General features: G+C 44.0%; 1 long non-coding RNA gene across 1 annotated transcript in view; it reads left to right on the forward strand.

The window, feature by feature from the left end:
* The window catches only part of LOC146194938 (uncharacterized), a 29,689-nt gene extending 9,593 nt beyond the window's left edge, over positions 1-20,096 (forward strand). Inside the window, exons 2-3 of the long non-coding RNA XR_014705508.1 lie at positions 4,694-4,959; positions 18,003-20,096. This is a non-coding gene — a long non-coding RNA (uncharacterized LOC146194938). The remainder of the gene's footprint in view (positions 1-4,693; positions 4,960-18,002) is intronic.
* The last annotated feature ends 6,428 nt before the right edge of the window (positions 20,097-26,524 follow it).

Raw genomic sequence — 26,524 nt, forward strand, 5'->3', positions numbered from 1 at the left:
ATTTACCAGTCTCGTCTGGACGTTTGGCCCGCTGGAGCTTGCAACTTCAGGAATACGACATTACCGTCGTGTACAAATCGGGCCGTCAACACGAAGACGCCGACACGCTGTCGCGCGCACCACTCTACACTACAGGACCCGAACTTGATGACGATCACGGTTTTCTAGGTACTCTGCACACATTGGACAAAATGGTTCAGCAGCGGGCTGATACGAACATCCGAACTCTGATTGATCACCTTGAAGGGCGCGCCACACTTCTACCTCGGCACTATTCTCGATATCTTGGCTTTTTCTGTTTACGCCAGGGTGTCTTTTATAAGATCTCGAGAGCCCAGGACAGAACCAACGTCTGGTGATTCCAGAGAATCTTCTAGCATGCCACGATGAGCCTACCTCTTCTCACTTGGGTTTTTCCCGGATGCTTGCCAGGGTACGAAACATGTGCTACTGGTCCGGGCTATCTGCCGATGTCATACACTATGTCAAAAGTTGCATTTAATGCCTGCGTCGCAAGACGCCACCGTGTAAGCCAGCAGGGTTTGCCCAGCCCGTTCCGGTACCCCGTGCTGCGTTCAAACAAATAGGGATGGACCTCCTCGGTCCTTTCCCTCTGTCGCTTGCCGGCAAGAAGTGGATCATAGTCGCTACTGGCTATTTTACTCGGTACGCCGAGACCAAAGCAATTCCCCATAGCACAGCTTCAGATGTCCTTCAGTTATTCATGCAGAACGTCGTCTGGCGACACGGCGCCTCTTCGTACGTTATTACTGACAGAAGGAAGGAGTTTACAGCTCAGTTACAAGACCAGATATTTCAGATGACTGCACTGACCACCGCAAGACCACAGCGTACCATCAACAGAGCAGCGGACTAACTGAATGATTAAACAAGACCATAGCGGACATGTTCTAATGTATGTGGGTGTCCAGCACGAGACCAATGATGAGGTGCTACCGTACGTAACATTTGCGTACAACACAGCCTTCCAGCAAACTACGCGCTTCAGTCCATGTCGCCTCGGGTATGAGCGTGAATTTCAGACTAAGACTATGCTTGATGCAATGCTGCCCTGTCCCGCTGAGGAAGAACAGATCTCACCAGACGTCGAAGAGATCGCCCAAATAGCTGAAGAAGCCCGTCAGTTGGCCCGCTTGCACATTGGCCTACAGCAGGGCACTGATGGCCGCCGCTAAAAATTCGCCACCGACAAGTCAACTACAATTCCGGGGATCAATGTGAATGTGGACATCTGTCCATCGCCCGGGCGTATTTTAGAATCTATTTTGCCGTTACTCCGGCCCCCATAAAGTGCTGCGACGGGTCGGTGCTGATAAGTATGAAGCGCTTCCTAACAATTTCACGCAATCGCGACGTCTTCGTAAGCCAACCTCTGATATTGTACCCGTTGTGTGGCTTAAGCCGTACTGTACGCGATAACGGCTTAGTCGACCTCCGTTGTGAATGACCCATTTCTCTCGCTTTTGTTTTTTTTTTAAACCTAGCGTACCTACCATGCGGGTGGCCCCACTGCGATGTTTGTTTTTTGGATTGGTAATAATGCCACATAGCGTTGCCAGGTGGCGCACGGCTCTCGGGAAAAGACCATGACGTAGTAGCTCGTGATAGCGTTCAGCGGCCGCGCATGCTGACTTTGCTCGCCTGAATCCAGGTATTGGACCAATCCTCTCTTGGGACTGTGTGACTTTTAGTATTACGTGACAGTATATCGAAAAGCAAGATACGCGTCGAAAGACAAAGGTGTAATCATTAACTTTTTTAGGAACTAGGCAGCACTCGGTTTGTTTCTAGGCCCACTCAGAACAGAAGCTGCTTTCTTTTTTTAAAAGCGACATTTCAGCAGTCATCATCTATTTTTTGAAGTTGCTCTTAAGCGAAGATAAGCCTTTTTGCTCTGGCACTGCCGTAAGTTAGGGCTTTTGTGTCACCACCCTATCTGAGTCCTGCTGTAATCCCTCAAAGTTCTTCAATGCTTTTTTGAATACGCTAGTAGACTTTATTGTTGTATTTGATGACGTTATGTATTCTTTTTTTGACTGTCATTATGTATATCAGTGGGCCTCAGATTATCCACTTCCCGCGGGTCGCCTGAGTACAGCCCAGCCATTTGTTAACTGGGGCTGGTCTGGCGTTAGTCTTTCTCTAGGTGGGCAGTTCTAGGCTTCCTTCTAGCTGCCAGACTTGCCAAGCCAATTTTATGTTGGGTGCTTGCGTCCAGCTAGCGGACAATGGAGAGGTGATGGGGAGGTGAGGAATGTCTATGGCTGCTTTTATTGACTACGACTGCAGAGATTCAGGTGAAATTTCTTTTGGTTCTAGGGTATCTTTATTAATGCGCTGGCAGGTGCACATTTGAGCTGATCCGCAGTGAATATCTATTGCCTCTTTAACTGTTGCTGTATACTTGCATTTTTTATTTGTGCATATTATCGGTTCAGCATGGACCAAGATGGAATGGGCAAATCATCCAAATTGAGGGAAGCGTAGACCAGCAGGAACAGAAATGACGTTAATGCAGTAGAATAAATAAAACATTGGCAACAACATACAGTCATAAAAAACAGGTAGTGAAAGATTCTCTTTACATAATCGCCTTTGCTCTGAATATTATCAAGATGGATGAAAAATGTTTCTCGACATTGTGCATTTGCAACTTTATTAGGCAGCCCGTTCAATTCGGATGCTGTTACGGGAAAAAAGCAATATTTGAAACAATCCTCGCAAAAGTTCTCTATTTTAACATGTTTGTTGTGTTTATTGCGGCATATGCGTGTTCTTGTTTCGTTTATGTCGCGTTCTTTTCTCAGGTGGCAAAACTATTATTAAACAAAAAGAAAGATTCAGACTTTCTTATTGGAGAGGAGAGAAGGAGACGCAAATCAGCTTTCGTATTCGGTCGCGGAATCCAACCTACGGTATTTAGAGACAATAAAGCGTAAGTCCCGTCTCTATGCCCGCTCTAGTTTAGATATTAGCTTTTTGTTTTATGGGGCCCATATTTCACATGCATACTCAAGTAAAGGTCGTACAAGCATCTTATACGCTTTCAGTTTTGTGTATGTGGAGGCCTGATTTAGGACGCGTCTGAGATAGCCTAGTCTTTTCTTCGCCTTCCGGACCACGTTATCGATATGTTTTCTCCAGCTGAGGTCTGAAGTTATGGTCACACCTAGATATTTATAATCATCTAAACAAGGAAGGGAACTACCTTGCAAACTATATACATAATTCTGAGCAATAGTCATGCATACTGTCTTTCGCGGGTTGAAGGTCATCTGCCATTCTGTACACCAGTTTTGTATTTGAAATGACTTGGTGACAAGCTGATTTGCTTCCACTGCAGATAATGCAGTCGCCTGCTAATAGCCTTACTTTTATTGGCGAATCTTGAATTAGGTCATTTATATACATCAGAAATAAAAGTGGCCCAAGGACTGACACTTGTGGCACAGAAACTTAACATCGCATAAACCTGACATGTTGTCTTCAATGCCAATACACTGTTTGCGATTGCGGAGAAAGTCCTCCCCCCACTGAACTATGCAGTTAATGCCAAGAATAGCTTTTAATTTAATTAGAAGTTGTCATTGATTAACCTTATCGAAAGCTTTCCTGAACTCTAAAAATAAAACATCCATCTGACCCCTGCCATCAATTACTTTGCAGAAATCATGGACACATTTTATTAGTTGCATCACCGTTGATACGCCCTCTCGGAACCTGCGTGTATACTCGAACTATTGTGATTTAGATGCTTCCGAATTTGTTCGGATATAATATGCTCTAAATATTGCACGTGTATGACATTGCCTCCAATCAAATAATTTACAAATACAGATGTTCGTTCCATATCGAACTTACTGAGTTCGGATTTGCAAATTATATTTTATGTGTCAACTTCTAGCATCGACTTAAATTATGGCATTGTTCGAAGACCTTCTCGAGCGTGAGCTAGCCGACCTCAGCTGATGACGCAAACATCTGCACTTCTAAATGGTGAGAAGAGATACGTTGCCGCACATACACACAATAAGTAAACAATGGCAGTGGAAAAAGACACACATGTCCATCACAACTGGCAGAAATGAACACTGTCCTTGAGGTTGTACTAAAAGTTGTGTTCTATTAGGTACCGCACATGCGCACCACTTCCATATCACCTCTGTCGTTTGCTAGTTGCCCGAGCAGAAACCGCACTAAATCATTCTTATGAGAGTCTCGAATCCAGCGGCATATTATCAGAGAAAAGATGAGCACATTTTGGCAGCAAACAAAACTACCCCCCCCCTCCCCATACACACAGAAAATTGCAAGAGCTGGCCCAAGCTCGGGCTCCTCATGGGCTAATGTGGATAACCAAAGCCTAGTGACAAGGTGGCACGTATGCTGAAACTAAAGCTATGAAGGAAGAGTAAGCATCACAAACGTCTCTTAAACACAATTTACATTCATTCCTTCATCTGTTTTGTTTTGCTTTTATTCATTCAGTTCTGATGGGACGGCATTGAAGGTCCCGTTCTTTTCAACATCTTGCGTTGTTGTTGGCAACGTTGTAAGCGACACGTTATGAGCAGGTTCCAGCATTTGGTAATAAGCAGGTGATATTTTTTGCTGAGGACGATTCAGGTACGAACGCATCGGCCCAACGCTCATCAGACTTCTGTTACTGCAGCTGGTCCCGGCTGCCTGGATCGTCGTCGCGGCGTCCCGGTTCACCAGCACGTGACAACGATTACCGACGATTTTACTGACTTCGTCACACCGGACCCAGTGGCTACTGCGTGGGCGCATGTGCGCATGTTCAGGCTCTGCGACTGTGGTGAACTGATGCGGCGGGGCGTATAAAAGCTGAGCTCCTGACGCATTGCGGACTATTGCTGAGGACGAGTCAGGCACGAACGCATCGGCCCAACGCTCATCATACTTCTCGTATTGCAGGTATGTTATCCTTTTTACTAGCATTTTTTAAACACACATTTTGTGCCTGAGTCGTCCTAAAGCGATGGGTTATGGTGATGAGTCTAGTAAGCCGCCTAACACAATAGAAAAGGGTGAAACACTATTTGATAAGGCTCCAACTACTGTGAAAGAGGTTGGAAGTTTTATTTCAAACTCAACAGCAAGTTGAAAGTCTTGGTAGATAATCTCAACCGTAAGCTTGGCTCTCTGCCGGGTCACTCGAGTTTATGAATTAAAGTATTGCAGAATTTAAGAAAAAACTAGTCGAAATTCATTAGAAGGTTTGTGAGCTTAGGAAAGAGCAGAATAACTTGAAGCATGAAAACAGTGAAATTTTTAAACAGCCGCAGTGTACTAGAGCACAGCTAAGTGAGCTTCAGCAGTACAGTCGCAGATATAACCTTGAGCTGAAAAGCATCTCTACCACTGACAGCGAGTCACTGACTAGAATTGTTTTCGCTGTTACCAGGAAGGTTGGAGCGCAGATAACGGTGAACGATATTGAGATGGCGCACCGAGTGCCAACAAAAGAGAGGAACAAGTCTAATATTATCATCAAGTTCAGATCATGTGATGCCCGTATAAGCTGCTCGAATCGGTAAAACAAACTCGCTTAATCATATCAGACCTCGGCATTCCTGGATCAACATCCGTGTTCATAAATGAACACCTTTGCCCAGATAATAACGTGTTGCTAGCTAGGGCTATAGAGGCGAAAAAACTTCAGAATTGGAAATATGCATGGGTATCTCGTGGCTGAATCTTTGCACGAAAAGCAGACAACTCGGACGTGATCCGCATTACTACAGAGGCTGACCTCGGCCTTATAGTCTCGTTCGTTCACAATGCTGACCATAATATCAAAACACAAGTTTTACGCGTTAAATGAACCACGCACCATACTTTATTGCGATGTAAGGAGCATAGCTAGCAATTTTTACGGGCTTTATGCTTTTCTAGCACAGCACAGCTTTCTTTACGACTTTATACCAGTTAGAGATACCTGGTTGTCCTGGTGAAAGCTATAACATTCCCTATTATGCATTTCTGTCTCGCCCCCGCATTTCTAACAATCAAGGAGGTGGGTGGGTTTGTAGGTTAAAAAACTCTTATACACTGCAAATGTGCATTTCTGAGCGCGTTCGTAAGTAGCAGTTCGGAATTTCCAATCGTTGAACTTGAAGTCGTAATGGTTGGTGTTGTTTTTAGAGCCCCCCACGTAGATCGCAATAAGTTTATGAATGATCTGGAATCTGTGTTTATGCACGTAACAGAAATGAATAAAAATGCAATCATTGTGGACGATAATATTTATACCTTAGGAGTCAACCACAGTGAATATACTGCCCTGTTGCTTTCGTATGAATTTACGAATCTTGTATCTACCCCGACGCAAATCGCCGGTTCTAGCTCGACATGCATCGCCCATGTGCTATGCAATTTCGTGCCACCTTGTTCTTTGGCTGGGGCGTACACTGATACAGCAGTGGCAGATCACCACGCCGTTGGAATCTTATACCGCGTAGAAGATAGAGATAGCCATGGACCTCGGCGATATATTTGCAGACCTCACCGAAATGAATGCTAATGAACATTGTCGCAGCCTTGTAGATAGAATTTGTAAGGGACCGACGGGCACAACAGATTAGCGCGGGCCCCAATGCAACGCTGTGGCGAACACCTTACAATCGCACTGCACTAGCGACGCAGGCCGGTCGTGACAGGACCGCTCTGTTCTTTTCTTTCCTTTTCTTTTTTTTTCGTACACCGGGTTGAGCGCACTTTCTCGACGTCGCGGGGGCTGGTGAGACGCTCAATCAATGCAAGCGCCCAATGGAAGGACGTTACCCTAGGAGTTTTGCCTTTCCTTTTTTTTAGAGAGAGGGTTTAGTGCTCTTAAAGTTGAAGGCCCTGCTGGACATCGGAACGAACCAATGAGGTTGATGTTTGTTGTGATTGGTCGTTGCGGAAATTAGAGCTGCACCTAAGGGGGTTAAAACCGAGTCCGAGGGCACGGTCCGGCGTTCCCGACTAGGTTTTGATGCTCGGCATCGTCGGCTATGCCGAGGTGGGAATATTTCCCTTTTAGCCGGTTCCAACCTGTACCTCTGCTGTAAATATTGTAAATGTTTGCTGTGTGTATAAAATTCAGTTTTCTTCTCGTCAACTCCTGCCCTCAAGTCTTCGCTCATACCGTCTCCGACGGAGCGTCTCTGGCGCAACGAACTTCCGTTGCAACACGGTGTACCGTCTTTGACGGCGCACAGCTGGGGCACAGGGAAAACGGACCGCCAACGGAACTTCACTGAATTGAGGCAGTGATAAACGATTGTAGCTCTACGAAGAAAAAAAAAACATACTATACACATTCTGTGTGCCCTTGGATGATAGCAGCTTTGCTAAAAATGATAAAAACGCGCGATCATTGGCAGCCAAATTGAAACAAAACAATAATATACTGCGCTGTATAAGGTTCATAGAAATAAAGCTTTTGACTCCATACGTATACAGAGAAAGCTATATTTTAGCAACCAAATAAATGCATGCACAGGCAATTCTAAGAAATTGTGGGCTACAGTGAACTGAATAATTCGGCCTACCTCACGAAACCTGATCTGGCCCACTCCGCAGATAAACGTCTGCTACCAGATCAGTTTAACGATCATTTTTACACGGTGGGTGCTGATTTACTTTTAAGTATGGGTCTCACGGACGAACCTTCTCTGCATGAGTATATTGAAAAGACCTTTGGTTTTATGAAAATTAGCCATGAGGAAGTAATGAGTGTACTTAATTCAATGGATGCCACTAAGGCAAAAGGCCTGGATGGCATTCCGGTCTCCTTAATTAAAAATAACGTGGCGTCCTAGCTGCTACCTTAGCCTCATTATTAAGTAAAGCGTTTCTGTCCAGCATCTATTCTGATATTCTAAAGTTCGCGGGTGTAGTCCCCATCTACAAAACTGGGAAGTCTAATGAACTCGGAAGCTATAGACCGATCCTAATCCTTAGCTGCATCAACACTCTTGAAAAAAGTTTTGGCGAAAAGAATTACGCAATTCTTGACTAAAGATACAAATCTGTAAACGTCCCAAGATAGTTTTCATAAATTTAATTCGACCACCACGGCTGTGCTTTCTATAACAGACTTAATCAATGAAGCACTAAATAATAACAATATTGATATTGGCGTATTCCTGGACATTAAGAAGGCATTCGACACTGTGGATATCAATATTTTATGCAAGAATCTAGAATGATATGGGTTCAGAGTTGTATCACTCTATTTCTTCATAAGCTATTTAACTGAGACAAGGCAACGTGTTATTAACGACGAACACACATCAAGTTCGCGTTGTGTAGTAGTTGTATTGTGTAGTAGTTCTTCTAGAAGGGTTACAAATTTCGGCAACGATGTGCTGTTAGTGGTGTGTGGATCCAAACCGTTCAATTCGGTAGTTGCACGTGGAAAAAATGAATATCTAAAACACTCGGTACATAACGAACATTCTTTAAGAGTTTGTGGGTATTTATGATGCGAAGGTCTGCATTCATCTAAGGATATATACAACGAGCTATCTATATTTAGTGCATTGTGTAATAACTGGTGGAGTAATTTTAGCCGTGCAAGTTTGGCGCGGTTTTGTAAAGTAAGAATAGAGGCTTTTTTAAGCAATTGGGATGGCGAATCAGTGATCCTATACTTGGTAAATATCAATCTATCTGCCTTTCGCTGTAGTCCTTCGATTTTGTTAATAAGCTGCTGTGTATACGGGAACCAAATTGTGTTACCGTATTCGCGAACTGGTCGTACAAGTGTATTATATGCTAATAGTTTAGTTTCTGGTGGTGCTTCACGAAGGTGGTGCTTCACTTTGAGAGATGGCCAAAGCGCTGAGTGGTCATTCTTTTGTCCATGTCTCAAGAGCGCGCTGTTATTTTTTCTGAAGCTCTCTGGTTCCTACTGAGCTTTGATTTCACCCCAGATGCATTACCTACAGTAATAAAGGACATGCCTCTCTTTTTATGCCTTATCACATAATGTTGCGGTATTCTATTTTTGCTCTTAAGTCTGTAGCCCTGTGTTTCAGTTAAAAAGAATGACCGTGGTCACCTTGCTTTGTTATTTTGAACAACAATGCACCTTAAGATTATCCCGCTGTGAAAACATACATGAACATCAAAGCATATCCTACCTCCCATTATAACAATCAAAGGAAGTGTCGAGCATGCAGAAACAATAAGACAGTAGGCATTGCTAGCGATATTAACCGCAGCCCGACCATATGCCCACAAGCTACAAGGTCAGCCGGTCAGTATGTATGTCTGTTAGGGCTAAGTAAACCTTCTGAAGTGTGGGCAAATTTAGGGTAGCAGCAGCTTCTCTACACTGCAAGGAAATTCACCACTGACAGGGCTTTGATTAATTTAAATACTTGTCAAGCAGTATGCTTTGTTGGCCCATATGATGCATTGCCTTCGCAGTTGGATCTCTGCCTTCTCCACTACTGCAGACTGTAAGTAGCCCGTAACAATAGTCTGCACCTCTCTTGTGTAGGTCGAGTAGTGTGTTAGTCGGTACAATATCTACTTGAATGGAGAGGTTGCTTCATGATTCAAGCAACAGCAATCCGATATCATTTTACTTAAAGCTTGATGGGCTGATGGGGCACATTACACAATGATTACATGTATAATGTATGTTCTGCATGCACATTTGCTTGGTAGCGTTGCCACAGTATCTTTGAGTATTCAGGATTGAAGACAAGATTGCCAACCTACCTACTACCAGCTGTCGTGAACACCTTGCTTACTATACTAGTGCGTTCCTACGGCGGCTTATCCAAAACCAATGATTCGGTCAAAAGAACATGAGCCCTCTAGAGCGCTTAGACGTTAGCTTGACGGGGTCAAGGTGCGTACTGAATTTGGTATGGCAAGTACCGTACAAAAAGGAAGAGGTGGCAGTCCTAACACTTTTACACTCTTCTAGATATAACGGTTTTGTTAATTATTTTGGCAGTGTGTGGATCGTACATGAAAGTAGCACTTTTCAGTTCAATTTCGCAAATTTATTTGGCGGAAATAACTGTGCAATGCAGCATGACGCTATGTCTTGCTAGTTACACATACCTTTAAGGTTTTTCCTTGATATTGCTGTCGGCAGTGCTAAAACCTGGCTCCTCATCTCTCTGGTATATGAAGTAATCAATTATAGCCTCTGTATTCCAAATAACCATATATTTGAACCTCTTAACAACAGCGCCCGGTAAAGATTCCCAGGTGGTCGAAACTACTCCGTAGCCCTCCACTACGGCTCCCCTTTCTCTCTTTCCACTTTCACTGCCGCCTTCCTCCCTTCCCTTACGGCGCGGTACAGGTGTCCACAGAACGATTGAGACAAACACTGCACCTTTCCCTTCCTATGAACCAATTTACTATTTACTATTTTACAACAGCCTCTGGAGACACCACATGCTAAAAATGGAAAATACGCAAGCAGACAGGCTAAAGTGACACTCCAAGCAAACCTCATGTAGTCATTACTTGGTTACTGCTGCCATGCGCTCAAAGTACGGACATGTCTGAATTGTTCTTTATAAGCCACAGAGCTAGACGATGATGATGATGGCAACAGGCCGGTGCAGTACCTCAGTGTCCATACGGTGCCGCTGTTGTTTGCAGATTCTATTTTCTTCCAGACAACAGGTTGGAAATTTACAAGTGGCTCATATTAAATGTAGCCCTCAGTCGAGTGTTTTTACACTCCTATGTTTCCTTGGTATCGATGAGCACAAATTATTTAGATTTTTGAGAAAATGTATCGCATACTCGTAAAAGGGTTGCCTTTTCTCAGTATTATTTACACTCAGCAAAGTGTGCCAGACTGCATTATGCAAAGTTGGTCGCAGTCTACCTCTTCATTCTTGCCACCCTGCTGAAAGATATCTGTTGCCTGTCTCTAGCAGTACACTGGTCTGTTATTTCAGGCTGCTAGGGAAAGCGACACTATGCACAGGCAACCATCATAAGTATGCCTATTGCGTTCGCACTATAAAGCAATTTGCCTTTACAGTGTTTTGATTATGCTCTTTTAGCTATTTGCTTGTCTTTTCATGGTGCTATTTCCTCGCACCTCCAATTTTGGCAACTGCCATTTGTCATATACGTGCTCTGGAGGTAAAACCTCAGCCATCTGCTGGAAAATAAATCACATGACTGCACTGACTTTGTAAGAACTGAATTTAGTGCAATTGAAAGGCACCAGTATCAGTTCTGAAAGAGAAAATGTAACCCTTACTAAATTGTACAGACATATGCACATGGAAAAGTGCAGGCCATTACACATTTCTAAAACTGGCCACTGAAATCCAGCAACAGAGCTATCTATATGTAGGTACATATACCTTAACTGTGCCTTTTTGTTTGCTGCTAAATGTGAATAACGTCAGATATGCACCCTAGCGCTATCAATATAACTTCTATGCTCTGCGGGCATTCAGGCGCCTTAGCCAGTCATTGGTTGTGAGTGCGCCGCTTTCAACACAATAATATAGCAGTTGTGGTGTTCATAACAGCTGTTGGTAGGTGGATCGGCATGTTTCTCAACAATCCTCACCGGTAAAGGCTAACCAAGTACGTGTTCATGCAGAACGTCAATTGTACGCACAGGTTTTGTGTAAAGTATTCCAGCTGCACATCGAGCTTTAAATAAACTGATACCCGGTCACCGTTGCTCTACTTTCGAAGCAACCTTCCTGCACAAGTAGACCTGCACATACCAACAAACGTGTAAAAGCATTCCAGCTGCACATCGAGCTTTAAATAAACTGATACCCGGTCGCCGTTGCTCTACTTTTGAAACAACCTTCCAGCACAAGTAGATCTGCACGTACCAACAAACCGGGTAGAAAGTGGCCTTTTAGTATAAACACATCGGCTGCTGTCTACTTTTAATTAATGGGTGCGTACTGCTGTACCTACAAAGAATACGTGCAGATTGTTTGCTCTCAATGTCATCTGCACTCTACAGTAATAGAGAAGGTGGAGATCTAATTGGGCAGGCGACAGATTGCCCCGTGCACCAGTTCAGCACACAAAGCATACTCTGTGGCTGACATTCAAACTTCTGACAGCCCTGTCAGCTAGTGGTTGATCACTGCCAGCGTATAATAGCATGAATATGAAGCTGCTGCTACTTTGATTCTGCTCAAACTTAAGAAGTTTTGCTTAGCGGGCACACTGACGCATCGACGGACTGACCTTGTAGCCTGTAAGAATCAGCTCGGGCAGTGGTTAAGTTTACTAGCAATGGCTTCTGTATTATAGTTTCTTGCGTTGTTTTCTAGATGCTCGACGCTTTCTTAGCAGGTGAAAATGGGAGTTAGGTTATGCTCTGGTCTTCATGCAAGTTTTCACAGCAGGGAAACTTTATGGTTATTGTTGTTCGTTACGACAAAGCAGGGTGACCTCAGTAGTTCTTTTTGTCTGAAACTCGAGGCTATAAACAAGATATATTTTGACAGTAGCTTCACCCTCTTTCCGAATAAGCATTTGTTAGAGCTGAGGCTAATATAGCTGGGCTCTACTCCAGAGCTATGAAAAAGCAGCAAGACCAGTACCAATAAGTTCCCTGAGTACTCAATGGTATCAAGCTAACAAGAGTTTTCTATTCAGTCTGACATATCGAATACACACAAACGTAGCAGCAGTTCAATTAGCTTTAAAAAAAAGAAAACCGGCAGCAATAGGCGATTAGGTATAAAAAAGAAATCTTCTTCAATACTGTAGGCAATGCATTTGGAGTGAAATGAAAAAGTTCAGTAAGAACAGAGATCTTGGTAAAAAATATAAACCGCACTCCTAAGACATCGTGAAAGAAACACGGCACTTTTCCCATGGCTCAAGAGTACGCTATTTTTTTTCCTCAAGAAGAACTACCAACTACCTCATTTTTCTATCCTTGAAAAACAGGAAACACCATAAATCAACGCGGTGCTATAAATAAAAACCAAATCCGGACGGAAAGCAGGTTTTAAAAAGAAATCTCTGAAAAATAAACTAAACTTAATTTAAGACCTGAAGGAGTGAATAAAGTCCGCCTTTAAGGGTATGCTGCTATTTGCTTCGTCACTGATTCATATATCTCAAACATTCAGTAGCATACAGTCGTAAGTTACCGCATTATCTAAAAGACAACTTGACATAGATATAGATACCTGCTTTGGCCACATAGTACAAGCGCACGACTCGGAAGAGCTTGATTTCCATCTCACCTTTCAATTGCAAGGAGCTCCTGGCAATTTGGCTCTCATGCGGCCTTATGATGCCGCACAAACGAACACCAAAAATCAATTCTTGACCCACAAAAATGACACCTACTTATTACCAATTGCTAGAACGATGCTCATGACTTTTTGCTTACGATGTTGCCAACAACACTGCAAGGTTTTGGGGGAACAGGGCCCACAATACTGTTGCATTAAAAATAAATGACTAAAGCTCAGCAAAAACAGATAAAAGAAAGAATTTAAATTAGGTTTAAGAGACATTTGTTACGCTTACCCTTCTTTTTTAGCATTAGTTTCTGCATACGAGCCGCCTTGTCACTGGACCTAACTTATCAACATTAGCCCATGGGGCGCCCGAGCATGGAGCCAGCTAATGCATTTTTATGTGTATGAGAGGGGCGGTAATTTTGGTTGCTGCCAAACGTGTTCTTTTTCCTGATGATATGCCACTAGATGCCAGACTCTCACAAGGGCGATTTAGTGCGGGCGGCGCTCGGGCAGCTAGCAGACGACAGAGGTAATATGGAAGTGGTGAGCATGTGCGGTACTTCATTGAAAACAGCATTCCGCACAATCTCTAAGATAGTTCTTATTTCTGCTAGCTTTAGTGGACATCATGTGTGTCTTTTTCCATTGTCATTATTTGCTTATTTTGCGTATGTGCGCCAACCTATCTATTCTCAACATTTTCAATTGCAGATGTTTGCGTCATACTATGATCAATAAATTTACAAGTGCAGATGTTTTCTTCATACTACGCTCATTAAATCGATTGATTCGCAAAATGTGTTCCCTCTCTCAAGTTCGTACTAAGTTTATTTTACAGAACTTGCTATTTAAGATCCTTCTCGAGCGTTGCCGCGAATTACAGCTCCCAGTACGTATTCAGGAAGGCGCAATAATACGTCCATATACATCAGCATCATGAGTGCATTCATTTTTCACTTGATTTCATGTTTCCACACAGTGGAAAAAGGACGAGGCAAGTTCATGCACTATCTATCACTTGATTTGTCCTCAATCTTCGGCGTGTGAGCCATCATTTATGGACATGCAAAGTCAGACTGTCACATTGTTCATGATAGCGGTTTGTTCCCCACTGTGACATCACAGCACACAACATTGGCTGCTTTTGTAACAGCCCCAATTGCATAAAGAATTCAAACCGGCGGCTTCAGCTGAAGGTTTAATTATGGTAGAGGCGCTTGCATATTAAAAACAATCTTATCGACCTTGTACATGGATAACGGCGTGAAACGGACTGCACTTTAGCCAAGCTCTACCACATATAATCCCGTTTTCCCCGGACAGATTCCCAAGACTGCACTGCAGTCCCATTCGGCAGTGGAAACAAAGAGTATCACAGATGGTGGCATCGACAAATCCCACAGCTGCCCTCTCTCTTAGTACTGTGAGTTGGGCTAGTTGGTGCATTTTTTAAAAATACACAGCGCAACAAACATAGGACAAGCGAGTAGACGGGAACAGCGCTGACTATCAACTGCATGATTTATTGAAACAACACGAATATATACAAAAATTCTCTGACAACCAAGTGCGCATGTTCGCAGATAAAACATTTCACTTTAACCAGTTTCGTCAAGATATGAGATTTCTCGGGGATGAATGGTAACAGATGGGGTGCTTACGCATGTGTCAGAATTCTTGTGAATAAGATAGGCCTCTTTTAATTATCGTGTTAATTTCTCTCTGCGTTTATACAACACTGTAGTTTCTCTGAACAGGGGAGTGCAAGGAGGGTGCAAAGGGGGCTTTTGGCTACATTCCTTGTGGTGTAGTGCCAGGTTCGATGACGGGGCTTTTTAAAAGAAAAATATTGACGCCATACCGTATGTGCATGGAATTTCGCATCGCCTACGGCAAGTTGGACATAGGTATGAAGTACAGGTCATGTTTTCTGCGCCCATAAAACTTGACAGCATTTGCGCTAAAGTAGACCGAACAATAAATGACAAAAAAACGACGTGCAGGCCGTGGGGGATTCCAGGTAAAACATTGTGTAGCTTTCCTTCCGTGCACAGAAGGAGTGGTATACAGAGTGCCTTTTACTTGCGGAAAAGATTACATTGGTCAGTCAGGAAGGTGTCTTAACATAAGGCTAAGAGAACATGAAAACTCTCTAGAAAAAGCCCCGTCATCGAACCTGGCACTACACCACAAAGAATGTAGCCAAAAGCCCCCTTTGCACCCTCCTTGCACTCCCCTGTTCAAAGAAACTACAGTGTTGTACAAACACAGAGAGAAATTAACACGAGAATTAAAAGAGGCCTATCTCATTCACAAGAATTCTGACACATGCGTAAGCACCCCATCTGTTATCATTCATCCCCGAGAAATCTCATATCTTGACGAAACTGGTTAAAGTGAAATGTTTTATCTGCGAACATGCGCACTTGGTTGTCAGAGAATTTTTGTATATATTTGTGTTCTTTCAATAAATCATGCAGTTGATAGTTTGCGCTGTTCCTGTCTACTCGCTTGTCCTATGTTTGTTGCGCTGTGTATTTTTAAAAAATGATGCCCTCTCTCTCATTCTCTCTACTTCCACACTTTTCTTATGTTGAACTTTGAGAAACTAAAGTCAGCTTTAAACCTGTGCCCTTTTACCCATTTTAAGCTGTGTCTAGCCGGACCAAAGCCATTGCAGGTCCTTTCAATTTTTTTAACACATGTTTTGCAGACTCCGAAAATCGCGATTCCTCTTGAGAAACATTGCTTTGATGACTCAAGTGAAGCATGATAGTGCATGCATGTGGTACATCTCAAATATGTCTGGACCATTACCAGAGAATATACGTGTTTCCACTGCATTGAAAAAATAAAATACCACACACTTAGATTGTGCTTCACATAATGACGATATGATTGCATGAATGCGCATGCCTGAGCATGTACTGGTGGCTATGATCTTCTGTCACACTGGAGAATGTCCTTACACGGTACCATAAAATAAGCTGAGGCTCTTGACAGATGAAATGTATTTCGGAAATCCGAGTTCAGTGAATTCATTATCAAATGGAACTCTGCAAGTGTCAATTGCTTGGTGGGAGACAGTGTCACATGCGTATAAAATATAAGAAGCGACAAGTCGAAAAATAAAGAGCTGCCATAGGTGTGCACCGCAGATCATCTAAAAGCACCTATGGTGCCCTCGGATAAAATAAGTGTGACATGATGTTCCCCTGCATTTCTTGTCAGTTTAAAAATAGTGCATACTTTTCTCACTTCCATATCGCCTCTCCATTGTCTGCTAGTTGGAGGAGCGCAGCCGACATAAAATCCTAGTTGAATGAAAATCGAAAACGTTGCTTTATGCTTTCCCTAGTTTCACTGGCGGCTGGCTTCCATTATGTAATTTGTCATTTGATGGATTTCATTACTACCAAAGTAGCGTCACTTCAAGATTTACGTCTTCATGGTCTTGACTGAGTGGTAGTATGAACTTAAAATTGTATAGACAACATAATAATGCCACAGTATTCATGGCTTTATTCTGGATAGTTTGATATAGCCACTTTGAGCACACATCATGAGCATATTTTCAGCAGGTGGTGGTTGACTGGTGACATGGCTGGAGACTGCTCATGCGGTTGTGCACGTCACGAGTCTACATGACACGGCCAAGTTGGCAGATAGGAATTCCGGCTTTAGCGAAGCCATCTGAACATGCCTAAGTGACCTAGGGGTAGCATGTCTTTGTCTGGATCCAAGGGATCCATGAACCTTTGGATCCAGTCAGACAGGCATCCCCAGGTCACTCAGGCAGGTTCAGATGGCTTGGGTAAAACAGGGCTCTATATCACTGTTGAGTGGTCTTTAACATAATCTGGCGGCATATGACTATGTTAACGACAATGTACCACATAATAGAGGAATAAATTATGAGCGCTCTCATTTAGCCTGTAGTAATGTGCATATACATGAATGAGGATACACAAAACAGGTTCAACGTGCTTCATCATACACTTAAGGTAGTGTAAGTGCCCCGATTTTTTATTGTATATTGTCTTTGTAACAGAGAGCATGACTATACATGGATTACCATGTGGTACTTGTTTATGGCTGCTAAATAACAATATAATCTCTCCCTTCATCTGTTTCAATTTCAACACCATAGCAATGGCTGTGTCAGAGATAAGTATAGGTCATGGAAGGCATGAAAGACAAGCAGCTGCAAATATCTGCTTTGTGATTTTATTCAGTATATCGCTGAAACTAGCCTGACTCAGGAGCAGTTATCCCACTGAACGTGCCTTTATGACCTTTCCTGATATTTGCCATCAAATCCTTCTTCACCAGGCTTCTGAATATAACTAAAGTGAAGGATTCATTAAAGTTATTTAGTAATCATAGATGGATGCCACTCTGCAGAAGCGGCTGCAGTAAACTCCCAAGAGAGTGAAGGTTTGCCAGTACAGCTGCATGTGTTCTACATCCAAAGCGAATTCTTGGCAACAAACGGTTCAGTGTAGGTCAGGCTTGCGCTAGCCTCTGAGAGGAGTAGCACAGTGGTATTTCCACTTGAGGCATAAAACATTGGCAGTGGCTTTCTAGACCACTAGCTTCGTTTAATGGTTTGGAATGAAACATCTTCACTTGGTCATGATGTGTAACTGCCTAGGAAATAAAAACTTGAGATTATAATTAAGTTTAGTTTCATGAAATAGTTTGCTTTAACCGCCCTTGCATTGTTTTTATTCATATATGCAGGCACCTGGAGAATGCAGTGATATCTAGCGGCTTCACACGGCTCAGCCAGCTGCGGTGTGGTCAGGCGACAGGATCGCTTGATTTTTAGCAATGTGCTGGGTATCTAGTGCCAAGTAGGCTGCGGTGTCCAAAACATTGATGGGCCTAAACCTCACAGAGCACCTTCCAAATTCATTGCTGGCACCCACACCAATCTTGAGAATACAAATAATAGTTTACTATAGATGATGCCACTCTGCTTCTCACAAGAAAGGAGCACCGCCGGCGCCGCACACGGGCTCTTGTCCCACCGTGTGCGGTAACCCTCCCCAGCGGTCTTACCTGCGCTGAGGAGGTTGTGCTACGGAGGATCCGGGTCAGGGTTGCCCTCATACCTGCGGTGATACGAACATGGCCGCAATATGGATATTTATATTACCGTCCAGGATGTCCTGTCTGCAAGTCACCAGATCACGAGGCAGATATTCACCACTTGTTATGGGTTTGCCTGGCACTGAAGCCGACGAGAGTTCGGCACCTGACGGCAGTGGGCCTTTCGCCGAACAACTCATCTTCATACATTGCACGGACTCAAGGGCATTATCATCGCTCTCTCTTGAACTTTATTAGATCAGCTAACCTTTCTTCTTTCATTTTATACACCCTTTATTTTTACATATTTTATTAGGCCCGGAAGCAAAAAATATCGTTATTAAAAAATAGTTGTCATCGGTGTCCTTTTACCTTCCAATTTATTGAAGCACTGATTTCACATCACAGACTGTGATGTGTAAGGTGCAAGAAGCGCTGAAAAAATTGGTCACCAATCATATTCAAATTTGTAGACTGAAGCACAATTTGTTCATTCACCAGTGAATAGTGTGTAGTGGAAATACTGTGCCACTATTAGCAGAGGAAGGTATGGGCAAGGCGAGTCCTACAAAGCATATGGCTGGAACTGGCTTTGCAGAAGTGAAATAAAAAACATTGGTAAAGTATGTAAAACAGGCCATGAAACTTCACCAGAGGGAGTAAATCAAAATGGGGCTAACTCTCTTTCAAGGAGTGCAGGCACTCTAATCACTAGTGTCCCTGAACTCCTCCTGGAAGAGAGATGGGATGCTGCTACTATGTGTACTTTTACTCCTTTCGGAGGAGTGCTTTAAGTCTATTACAGGAGTACATCAATCTAGAGGTGGAGCCTAATCACTCTATGGCTAGAGAGAATTAGTTTACTCTGGAAAAAGGAGTCGTATATGGGACAACCGAAAACGCCTCCATAATGAGTTGCAGTACTCCTTCTGTTCTTAGACTGTATATGTAGAGTTTCGGTCAAATTGATTAGCACAGAGTAACGCGTCAGAATATCATTGAACTGAAGTAGAACTTGTTGCTGGGCTAGTTAGTTCATGATCGTACGGGGAACTTAAGCGCAAACAAAGAGACAAACACAAGCCTCCTTCCTTGTCTGCTTGCACCAACCGCAGACCGTTGTCCTTGAAGTACTTCACCACGGTGTTGACTGTTGATCCAATATATACTGTGTGTATCGAGAAGACGAAACCTTTGGTGAATGCTTACGCTGGTACATGTGTCCGTTCTGGTTTGTATGTTTTCGCGTGCTTTTTATGTCTTCACATTTCACTGGGTCAGCATTTCACTGGGTCCCATCATCATAGAAGTTTTGTTTGCCTGTTTGTGGTGGCACAAGGTGCTCATAGTACTTAAAACATGAAGAAGGTTTAGGATGTTACATGATTTCTCGGGGTTGGGTTTTTTAAGTTCTGCTCACTTCTTATTCATTCCATCATGTTACTTTGGCCCTTTACACCACGTGTCATTTTGTTTTTAAAGTTATTTGTGTTTTTGTCGGTTTTGATCCCCCCTATGGTAAACATGAATTTATTGTTTATTGTTTTTTGTTCTTTGTCCTTTTACGTACCACGTGTCGATTTGTTGTTTTTAAAGATTAAGGTGTTTTTATCGGGTTTAGATCACCCTAGGTTGAACATGGAATTTTATGTTAGATAATATTGCCTTCTGACGCGTAGGGAGCCAATAGGTGGTGTGACGATGTCCCTATATATTGTGTGTCGATTTCGATAAAAGAATCAGTTGCCAGTAGCGCGTTGTTTTGTCTCCTCTCTTGTGTTTGTCTCTTTGTTTGCGCTTACTTTCCCCGTACGATAATATCATTGAAGCTTACCAATGAGCTACCAACATTTGCTCAGCGCTGTTTTTATCCTTGTGGACTATAGACAAATCTGTAGATTGGTGGGTTTAGGAGCTAAGCTATATTGCTGATGTAATTAATCCTTTATAATTCTATACGCTGATTCGTAGACTCAGAGAAAGGAGCCTGTTGTCGCTATCGAAATCACAATAACTAGTGGTGAGGAGGGCGGAGAGAAAGGAATGATGGGCGATTGCGAAGCTAGGAGAAAGATAGTCTATCTTTGTTCGCGATATTCGAGACTATGCCAAATTTATGGTAGAGGTTTTGAGACCGAGAAACATAGCTAGAAAGCGATGTTCATGCAACACTGTTAGCGCATATGAAGCTACAAAATGCGATTTTTTCTAATAACGTATAACATTTCCCGTATTCGTATATAAGTCAGCTTTTGGCAACAGGGGAAAAATAAGTATAGGATTCCAAAACAGGTCCCTGACGAAACATGGATTTGGTGAATACTTCGAAATGAAATTTGTGCGCAAATACTCGTTGCCTTCACTAAGGCGACGTAATCTGGCAGCTAGCCATTTCTATCTGAACGGACAAGACAACCAGAATTCCGGAATTGTCACTTTGTAGGGTCCTGTGCGTCTGGCAGTCCGCCGCGTAGAGCCTCGCCGGTTTTTGCCAAAATATAGTACATATTCCACCAGGCCAGCATGTTGCCAGGCCCATGCCCATGCGACATGAGTTCTTGTTAAAAAATCAGCAGTTATTCAGTGCTGCGAGACACTAGCTTCGAAGGTTTTAGAGCGCAGCTTTTTGGCGCCCATTCCTGGGTTTCGCGTCGCCGTCTTCGGCGTTGGCCGCATCGGCCTCGTAACCAAGCTCCGTTCCCCTTTCATCCCCCTAGTTCGAGACAGCGCTACGCTACGGCAACCGGAGCCTCTCAGGAAGAGGGGTGGGGGGTTCACTCATCGAAGAATGAGGGGTGCCGAAGCGCGCGCAGCAACCGGAGAACACGAGGAACAGAAAAAGAGGGGAGGGGCGCAGGGGCCGCCGCTAGCGAGTCAAAACAACGTGACTGCGTAGAACACCGTCGCCGGATTGCAGAAACAGGAGGACGCCCCCCTCTTCCTGCGTGGCCGTGAGGGTGCTCACCGGTTGCCGAGCTCCGCCGGGGTGGTGCAGTGTTAATACGCCCGACTACTGTGCCGGAGTACCCGGGTTCGAACCCGACCTTGGCGGCTGCGTTTTGATGGAGAGAGAGAGAGAGAGAGAGAAGAAACCTTTATTTAGCCGGATAGTTATATAGGGCCAAGTTATATTGCCCTACTAGATGGCCAGCAGGTCAAGCCTGTTAGCGACCTCGTAGGCGCGCTTGAGGATCCGGTCTTGTATGCACGGGTCCGAGCTGCGCAGCAGGGTCTCCCAGTCATCTGGATGCAGAATTTCTCCTAATTCTGGAGGTGGGGGGTCCTCCTTGCATCCCCAAAGTATATGGTTGAGGGTAGCTCTTTCATCGCACAGCGTGCAGTCAGGAGAAAATTGGCTGGGGAAAATACATGAGAGAACTACCGGGTTTGGAAAGGAGTTTGTTTAGAGTCTCCTCCAGGTTTTTTCGTGTTCTTTGCTTAGACGCTTTTGCGAGGGCGGAAACTTCCTTCGTTCAAGGCGGAAGTGGTGGGTTAAATCATGAAATGATATAAGATTATCCTTGGCTGTCCCAAGAGCGGAGGTGGTCACCGCCCGGCCGACTAAACCTCGGGCTGTCTGGTGAGCCGCCTCGTTTCCAGGGTTGCCAGAATGTGCCGGTACCCAAATCAATTCAATGTCCCTATCTGGGAAGGGAATCTTACTAAGAATATTTAGAGTAGATTGTGCAATTCTACCTCGGGCGAAATTGTGTATGGCAGTCTTTGAGTCGCTGATGATAATATCTGCCTCTGAATTTGTAATGGCTAAAGCGATGGCTGCCTCCGCAGCCAATGCGGATGTGCGTACACGGAGGGAGGCCGAGAAGGCTGTGGCGTGTGTTCCCGTAACCCCTGCCACTGCAAATGTTCTTTTTGGAACTGCATACTCAGTCGCATCAACGTAGATAACACCCGGTTGGTGCTTATGAGTCTTATGAAGAGCCAGGGCCCTGGCCAGCCTCCTACCCTCGTGGTGTATAGGATGCATGTTTTTGGGCAGAGGCTTAATGGTGAGCCGCTTCCTGATTGGTGTGGGTAGATCTCTCGGTTCATCTATTTCTGGCTCTGAATTTGCGTCCAGTGCGCCGAGGATGCTTCTGCCTGTTTTAGTTTTTGTCAGCCGCGCCATCTGTATGATGATGTGGGCCGCGCAAAGTTCCTCGAGTGTGTTGTGAATGCCGAGTTGAAGAAATTTTTCTGTAGATGTGTAATGAGGAAGCCGTAGTGCCGCTTTGTATGCTTGTCTGATGAGGCACTCCAACTTGGTCTTCTCAGCGGCATAGAGCTGTAGGTAGGGCACTGAGTAGGTGAAGCGACTTCCCATCAGACGGATTGTCTGATGGGTAGTGGCAGAAAGCCTGTTAATCGTCTCCGCATTCTCGCCATTACTCTGGATGAAGAGGCCCAACACCCTCAGTGCCTGAACTTCTGGTATGGGTTGTCTGTTAACCTTAACAGTAATGGGAATAGAATCTTGACGTGCTCGCCTACCTCTCCCCTTACCTCGAATGACGAGGAGTACAGATTTAGGCTGTGACCAAGTGAGTCCTGCTTGTGCGGCGTAATTTTCTACTTGGCCAACTGCCAATTGCAGAGTTTCCTCGATTTCGCCCTCGTTACCTTTATTGGTCCAGAGGGTGATATCATCAGCATAGAAGGTGTGGTGCAAATTTGGAATTTCGGCTAGCATACCCGGGAGGCGGATGAGTGCCAAACTGAAGAGAAATGGGGAAAGGACCGAGCCTTGCGGTGTACCTTGTGTTCCTAACGTTATTGGGGCGGATGTTATGCCCAGGCAGCACAAAGCATTGGGCCAATGTTGTAAGTACGACGGCAAGCAGTGGCCCAACATTGGGCCAGCCTAACCAGCATGCTCCCAACATAGGACATGCCAGTCAACACAATGTCCAACAGTGGCCCAGTCTAGCCAGTGCTCTCCCAGTGTTGGCGCTGCCAGTAGCCAACACTGGCTAGCTTGGGCCAAGATGTACAGTGAGTTCCCGATAATGGCACTGCCGTACATACAGAATGTCTATGTTGGACCGAGATTGCCGTTGTTCCTCCAATAATGGTCGTACCGGGTTTTAAAACTGGCTATAATGGGCCAAGCTGTCCTGCCTTCCTCCGTCATTGGGTTTTCCGTTTTTTAAAACTGGCTACAATGGACCAAGTTGTCCTGTGTTCTTCCGGCATTGGATGTCCGGTTTTTAAACATGGCTACAATGGGCAATGTTATCCTCTGTTCTTCCAGTATTGGATGTTCAGTTTTTTAAAGATGGCTGCAATGGACCAAGTTGTCCTGTGTTCAGCCGTCGTTGGCCGTTCCTTTTTTAAAACTGGCTACAATGGACCATGTTGTCCAGTGTTCTTCCGGCGTTGCCCGTTCAGTTTTTAAAACTGGCTACAATGGACCAAGGTGTCCTGTGTTCTTCCGACGTTGACCGTTCCGTTGTTTTCAACTGGCTGTAATGGACCATTGAAATTTGTCTTGTGTTTTTCCAGTATTAGCTATCCCTGTATGAAAACTGCCCACATTGGAACACTTTGTCCCCTGATCTCGCAATTGTCATTGCCATCCTAAAAACGCAGCTTTAATGGGCTGCCGAAGTGAATATTTTCCGTTGACCATTCAATCATAACAAATTCTCCATTTTTATGGTTAAATACACGTGCGCTGGACGCCAAACCGCGGCATTTAATTCCGACAACATTACAGCGGATTGTTCGGACCTCACCAAATACCACGTACGGGACGACAATTACTATAACGCATTCAAGCACGTACCGCTGCAACTGTCTGGATTCGTCTTTTCGGTGCGCTCATATGCGGCGCACCTTTGGGGGTGAGCTATATGTGTTTATGGTTTTAGCCTATTGGCATGCATGCAGATTTCGTCGCAGGCGCATGCGTATGTCGCACAATTATATCTAATGATAGCACGACCGTGCGACCACATATTTATAATCCAGACCGGCTAGCACTCACGACCCAATATGCCTGTATTGGACGCCGATTACATCCCTGCATCTATACGTAACCTATAGTACAAATCCAGTTGTCAGTGAGAACGCGCATAAAAACGAAATCGTGTCGCCATATAGCATGTTCATGTGACATTAAATTAGTGATTAGAAGGTATCTTTTTCATTGCCGAGAAGGAAAACGTTGCCTCAAGTTGAAGGAACAAATGACCATTTTCTCAGCGATGTTTTTGTTCTAGTGCTTTTGTATTATCCATAAGGAACTACGCGCAGCATCGTCTGTTTACCTGGAGAAAGGACCGAATACGATGTGTGTACTTTCTAGACGCAATGACTGGAAAATGAAAAGCCGGAAGACTCGAGAGGTTACCATTTTAGTTTTGGGCATTCACACGGTGGAAAAAAAAATGACAGCTTTTCGTGCAGACATCGAGCATGAAGGCCCCGGTACATTTATATGGCGCACAACATATATATCGCCAATAAACAAAAAAAAATAGTTTTTTCCGCATATTAGTTTAGAGTTTGACCATTCCAACCGCGCTAGGCGGTGGCAAAGGAATAAAAAAAAAACTGTACAGGAATGAAAATAATGTGCGCTGTCTAGTCATTCGAAAAAACGAATGCAGCCTAGAAACACTGTTTTAATGAGGCAGTTTTCCATGCCCTTTCCAATTCTTTCATTCTACTAAAATGATTTGGAATACGTTCCTTGCTCATTGAACGTTATCGTCTTTTTGTGCCATCCGCGTTAAGGTGAAGGTGATTGCGAAAAACGTCTGTGTATTGCCTGATGCCACAGCGCATCAGGACCTCGACGCGCACAAAATTGATTCTGAATTATTCATTGCTGTGTCTGTCACCGTCGATTTGCGAAGTCGAGACAAAACATGAGCGAAGAAATATTGTTACAGCTGGAGAATGATGAGGACGAAGTGGCGCGCTCTTTTGGGAAGATTAAGAAAAAGAAGTGCGTCGAACGGGGGGCACTCGTAGCCTGGCTCCTTGGCTGTTCCTCAATATATATATATATCTTTAATCCTCTTTTGTAAATATATTTCTCCCTGTTACAAAATTATATGCCAAAATTTAAAAACCTTGAACAATTCACAAATTCCGTAGAATGTTCAGAACAGCGCGGTGCGCTATAATTGGACAAAGGCTTTATCGATGTGGCCATAATTACTTGCGCAAGAAAATTATGCAAGGTGTTTAATTGGTTTTGAAAGCTGAGGTAGTGTAGAATAGGTGGAAAAAGTTTAAACAATGTGAAAACTGTTTTTGTTTTCCTAAAAATTTTCAATGTTCGCTGTTTTCTGTAAATTAGCGCGATCGTATCTCTGTATCCAAATGTCATAAAAATATGAGCTTTAGCTGTTTGCGGATAATTATGCTGAGAACATATTGTGGAATTATTGCTGCTCTACCATGAACCTTTTCTGAAATAAAGGCCTGCAAATTAGGAAAATTTTCGTTTCCTGGGCCGATGTTGAGAATTTTTATAAAAACATCTACCCATACCCGAAAAGCGAACATTAACTGAATACAAATAAAAGCATCTATATATTTAGTCAGATAATTTTCAGCTAGCTAACTTGAGCATAATTTGTATTATCTATAACCAAAGTTGGCCAGAATAGAAGAGAAGCTCGGAACTCCGCCTCTTTGACATTATTAATCAGTCATCACGCAACAGTATATAATATTTTGAAGTAAATATAAAAGGTCGAACGACCATCCTTTGTTCGATCATAGGTGGCGAAATGGAGGGGACGCGCGCATTTGTCGATGCACCAGCTGTATGGATTTACGCAAGAATGTGGATGGTAGATGGGGAGGCTTTCTATTTTTTTAGAAAATGTTTGTCCGTGGTTGGCTTGAAGAAACAATGCGTTTGCGAACACACAAAACAAAACTATTGATTAGAAGTCGACTCGAGCGGTGCGCGCTGGCGGCCGCTCATCGGCACGGTCCGAAGTCACGGCTGGCCGGTGCAAGCAGAAGAGGGCTGGGTAAAGGAGGAATGGAATTTTGAGAGGGTCGTTGGTCCTTCGTTCCCACGCGCAGCCCTTGCGAACACAACACCGCGGCGGGAATCACGCGCTGGTTGAGCGGGTCGTTGTTCCCCCTCGCCTACGCGTCTACGTGCAAGACACAACAGACAGCATCCCCAGCTGCGCTGCTGTGCG

This window comes from Amblyomma maculatum, chromosome 3 (assembly GCF_055883805.1).
Source record: "Amblyomma maculatum isolate TAMU_Amacu chromosome 3, ASM5588380v1, whole genome shotgun sequence".
Taxonomy (NCBI): domain Eukaryota; kingdom Metazoa; phylum Arthropoda; class Arachnida; order Ixodida; family Ixodidae; genus Amblyomma; species Amblyomma maculatum.